Source organism: Suricata suricatta, chromosome 10, assembly GCF_006229205.1.
Source record: "Suricata suricatta isolate VVHF042 chromosome 10, meerkat_22Aug2017_6uvM2_HiC, whole genome shotgun sequence".
Taxonomy (NCBI): domain Eukaryota; kingdom Metazoa; phylum Chordata; class Mammalia; order Carnivora; family Herpestidae; genus Suricata; species Suricata suricatta.
The window spans coordinates 45111397-45116882 of record NC_043709.1 but is presented as its reverse complement, the minus strand read 5'-3'; positions in this window follow the sequence as shown (position 1 = coordinate 45116882).

The following is a 5486-nucleotide window of genomic DNA, read 5'->3' as shown; positions in this document are numbered from 1 at the left end:
GTCCATTCAGAGCCCGACCATGGGGCTAGATTCCCATGAATCAAGAGATCATGATCTGAGCTGAAATTGAGCCCATCATTTAACCAACTGAGCCACCCAGGCACCCCAAAATATACTTGTTTTTTAAATGCAAGTCACATGTTCCTTCTCTGTTCAAAACATGTTATTCCCACTGTTGGTATCGGCTCAGGTCATGATCTCTAGGTCATGAGATGAAGCCCCCATTGGACTCTGTGTTGTGTGTGGAAGCTGCTTAAGATTCTCTCCCTCTGCCCCTTCCCACTTTTGTACACTCTCTTAAAATAAGCTATCTCCAGATTTCCTTTTTAAATGTAAAGTCTTATATAATTTTTTCATTAACTCTAAATGATTTAGTACTGAATATTAGTTGACTTGCTCTTCACTATTGTGAATCCAAATTCTGTCTTATTAAGATGAACCAAAATCACTTTCCCAGCTTCTCTCTGCATTTGCAATGACATTGTTGATTAACAAACAAATACGTCATCCTAGAACTGTTTGTAAGTTGGATAGCACAGAAAAGATGTACATTTTTGTTTTAGAGAATGTTAAACCTAGGTATCCTTTCCAACTTTGAATTATCTTTTTTTTTTTTTTAAAGCATTTGAAGGTAAGGACACAATCCTAGTTTTCCAAACCGTTAACCAAAGGGAATACATGAAACTAAAGATTAGTATAAGAAGTAAAGGCCTAGAAGGAACCTGGATAGTTGTCTTTTGACACTTGAAAAACCACATTTGGGGGGTTTTTTTGTTTTTGTTTTAAAAAGTAAACTCTATGCCCAGTGGTAGGGCTTGAACCCAGGGCTGAACTGATCCTGAGATGAGAAGTAGCATGCTCTATCAACCAACTGAGCCAGCCAGGTGCCTCTGAAGTGAGATTTTTCCTAAAGCAGATCATCTTTATTTTACATAACACAGGAGGATAAATTAAAAACCTTTTGCATGGATATTATGGCAAGGCAGATTTCAATTTATAAGAAAGTACTACTTCATATATTTTTAGAGGTCCAAAGATCAAATGGACAGCATTAGAAGTTCATGAATTTTTCATCACTGGAAATGTCCAAGCAAAAGCAAGAAAGGTATTGGAAATATTAGATGATTTCCTGCATTTTCTAGGGGAGCCTAGAACTAGTGTTTTATTAACATTCAGTTGTTCCCTGTGTTTTACTTCTACTTCAATCTAGCTTGAATTTCTAACAAGCTTATCTGAAACCTAAATATTACACTTAATCTTCCTCTTCCACATAAAGCCATACTACTTATATTTGCTGTGCATCTAAAAAAGAGCTATTTTCAACACAAGTGATTCAGAGTGAGATTAAATTTGAGCAACTGGTTAAATCACTAGATCCTTCATCCACTACCCACGTCTCCCTTCATAGGTTTCAGAGGAGGGATTTGATCAAGCCTAACTCTACTCAAATGTAAGTATGCACATTTTAAATCCATTGGTATTACCTATTTTTCTTTTTTACTAAATACAGAAATTCCGTAGATATTTCAGAGTATAGCAGAAAATGGGCCTTGTAATCTGGCATGGTCAGTATGTGTATAGCTTTACTGGGTCCCTTGTTCCATCTTCATCTCATGGAAAGATTAAATTAGGGTCTTTGTTTCTATTAGGTACTCAGTAGACGCAGGCCCATTTTTCCTAAGACAAATGCTGTCTCTGTTAGCCACTGTGCTAGGAGGTGCTCTCCATGTTTTGGAATTATTAAAAGATCTTTTGACTTGACTATGTACTATTAGATACCAATAGCCAAGTTTCAGAAGAACAAAGTCAACTTGGAATAAAAATCAGAATCCAGAATCTTCTAGTCCAACCTTTTCACAAGAGGGAGAGGAAACAATGTAAGAACATTAATTATTTATGTCAAGTTATTTATTATTAAATGTTGGGACCAAAACCACTTAGCTTCTTGCTTTCTAATTCCAAAGCTCATTTCCCTTTTACTATATATGTGTATGTATATATTACCTCCCATAGAAGTTTGCCTCCATTAACATGAAAGGTAACGTGATAAGAATTTAGGAAATCTAGCCATACTTCTGTATTACAAATGTATTAATATAAAGTGACTGTACTTTTTGCTTCCCTTTCTCAACTGCAAACATAAAGGGTATATGCAAACAAATCTGAACTTAAAAATATTTTTAATAATCATTCTTTATTATTTCAAACAAAATGCAGTCTTTGAGAGCAACCTTTCCTGTTTAATGTTGAGTTCAGTGATATTTAAGATCCCTTCCTGTTTTAATATGATTATAAATATAGAAAGTAGTAAGTAGTGTTCTCAATAATAATTATATGTTCAATATAACAGGTAAAATTTATGTACCTGTTATATTGTTAATATAATTATTAAATTAGAAAAATTGTGGCTTCCCAGGAAATATATTTTAAATTTTAAGTTCTGAGACTAATATTTAACATTCACCATGAAGCATGGCAAGAAAGTTAGTTTCTTGCTATCAGTAAGCTGGAAATTACTGACTTAGTTCAACTGTAAGTCATTTCAGTCAAGACTAAAGCAGAAACAGTTTTCTAAGACAACAAAATTGTTAATTGCAGAAGCTGAATGAAAAGATAAAACTTTCTATATAGTGTTCTTTGTTGGGTCATTCATGCTTTCATTCCTGTTTATTCTTACCTAACTATTCTAGTGGCAAACATCTAAAACCCATCCAGAAGGTGAATTTTAATGAGAAAGGGTGATGATGCAACATTAATTTTCGGTCCTATGTTCTTTAGTTATTTAAGAAGTGTATAGTAGCAGTTTGTTGTTGAAAAACTTCACAATGTGCCAATGTTTTAAAGTGTATAAATATTTCCCCAACATGCTCTAAATTTCTCTCTAGAATACCAAAGCTCTCCTTATGCTAATTCTCTTTGAATAAAATACTTTAATAAAAGTATACATATGAAATTGGATATTGCAACTTTAACTTTAGTCACAGGGCTTCTTGAATACTAACGAGAACAAATTATGAAAAACAATGGTTTTAATGTTCTGGCTTAGATAGGTTTTATTTTTCTTTTGAAAAGAACATCAAGGATTGGCCATAATTCTGAAAACATTGCTGCAGACAATGATGTACACCAAATAAGTTGGTCTGTGTATCACATTTGTAATCTTAATTTTAATTGGTGGCGAACCAGGCAAAGAACTAGCTTTTATTAAAATCCATGCTGCCTCTGCCGTCCACAGAAAAAAGATGCCAAGTCACTTCAGAGCCTAGAACCTGAGGTTCCATAGGGTTCTTACCACTATTCTTAGAGAGTCAATGGTCACTCATTTTCAGAAACTGAGGGGCTTACTGAATGTTAGAAATGGTATACAGCAGCTCCAACTCAAGTAAATGAAACTAATAACACAGTGTTCCATTAAGGATAAAATAGAAATTTATTTGATGTAGGAAGTCTTTTGATATGTTTGACTTCAATAAACATGAAGATATTGAAAGGATTCAGAAAGAAAAGCTAATTTAAAAATAGGAAATAAGGGAGAAAAGTAAATGTTTAAAGAACAGAAAGCTAGATGGCTACAGTTTCTTCAAATACTTTAATTATAAGGAAAGAGAGTGACCTAATGCAGAACTTGGGAGGGGGTGGATTTAAACGCTCTTAAGAACTTAGGTTAAATCAAGGCAGAATTTTCTGGTACTTGAAAACCATCTTCAGTTTTGAGGCAGAGGGTTCATTTACAGAACTCTTTGAGCTCTGGAATCAGTGGAAAATTAATCATATTTATTAAATTATCTTTGGCCATCCCCATCCCAGTGTCATAGACCACTGATAAGAGTTAATTCTGCCTCAAGGTTAAGTTGCTCAGCATACCAAAGTCCAGTAATTGGATCTTATCTGCTCACCCCCACCTCAGATCTTAGGCCGGCTTGAGCATTCTTGAAAAGAAAGATGATTATAACCTGCAGTAGGAAAAATATTCAGTCCAGAGATCTGTGATCTCCGGTTAAGCTGCTTCAACTATTAAACTCATTCTCCCTTTCAGATAATGTAATCACCAACAACTGTCTTCAAGCCAACAGAAAGGGAAGAAAATCACATAATTCTTGGGCAAGAAAGAAGAAAATCTATTCTCTCAAAGCTTGAAAGGTATTAAAGTACAAGGTGTCTTCCTGATTTGGAAGTTTTCCAAACCCTGTATCTTCTTAATTTTTTCAGAAAGACACCTAGGGTCTTCCTCTGATATAAACCTGTTTTGCTCCTTGCTTGGAAATAGTGTTACCTATCACATAAAGGAATGAATACTTCAGGGTAACATATCAGAATTGCGGTTGAAAGATACTTAATACCAGTAAGTACTAACAGTTGAAATCCAAGAAAGAGAAGTCAAGAATTCCATAATTCGGTATTTCCATATTCATCAGAAACATAGCTGAATTTATTTAAGAGTATATCCATTTGGGACTTGCAAATCGAGAGAAAGATATGTTTATATACTTTGCAAAGAAGTGAACATTTTGATTCTTCAAAATGTAGGTCGAGATAGTTCTCAAATTTGATATTATGATAGAAGCGTGGCTTGGAAAAAGATAATCTTAAAAAAAAAAAAGGTCATGAAAAGAATAGAAGCCAAAAGTATGCACAGAAAAGGAGGGGGCGGAAGGAGCAACTGGAAGAATGAAGAAGAGAGCAGTATGCAGCTCTAGAAACGGTACCTGTCCCAAAGCGGGTCTGCACGCCGCTGCCGCCTCGTACAGCGTTCCCGGGAAGTTCATCTACAAATTCCGGGGTGGGCCAACCGTGGCAAGGTTCCTAAATAAGGAAACAACAGGAAAGGATTCTGTTCTCGGGAGTCCGGGAGCGAGGGGACCGTCCTGATGGGGAAAATGGTGTCTCCACTCAGGGCTGCAAGGCTGTCCACCTGTTTCCTCTTGGTCCCGCCAGGACCCAAGCAGCGAGTTTCCTTGGTCTTGCCAGTCGCAGGCTCCTGCCCCACGCGCATGCCTCCACAGCAAACTCCTCCTGGATCAGCCTGTTCCACTCCTACCCTGGCACCCTGGGGACGTGCTGAGGCGGTAGAGAGAGCTAGGACCCTTCGGCGGGACAGCTACAGCGCTCGCAGGGCGTGGACGGGGGATCACGGCCCCCGCCCGGCCGCGTGCGGGTCGCGCCCAGGCCCGGGAACCCGTGGCGGGGACCTCCCCGGGGCGCGCCCAGCGCACGCCTCTAGCCCCGAGACTTCTCCCCATCAGCCCGGCCCGGCTGCCCGTCTCCCCGGAGCGCCGGCCACCCGGCAGCTGGCTCGCTCTCCCTGCTGGCTAACCAATCGCCGTTCGGAGTTCAAGATTCCCGCCTCTCCACTCACACTACGTCCTCTCTCCCTGTTTTCCGTTTCTGTTTTTGTTTTAACTTTCACTCGGGGTCACCTCCATCGATCCTAAGCTTTCATCTCAGACGTCCCTTTAAGGGGGATTTAAAGAGGATCTCAAAAGCCA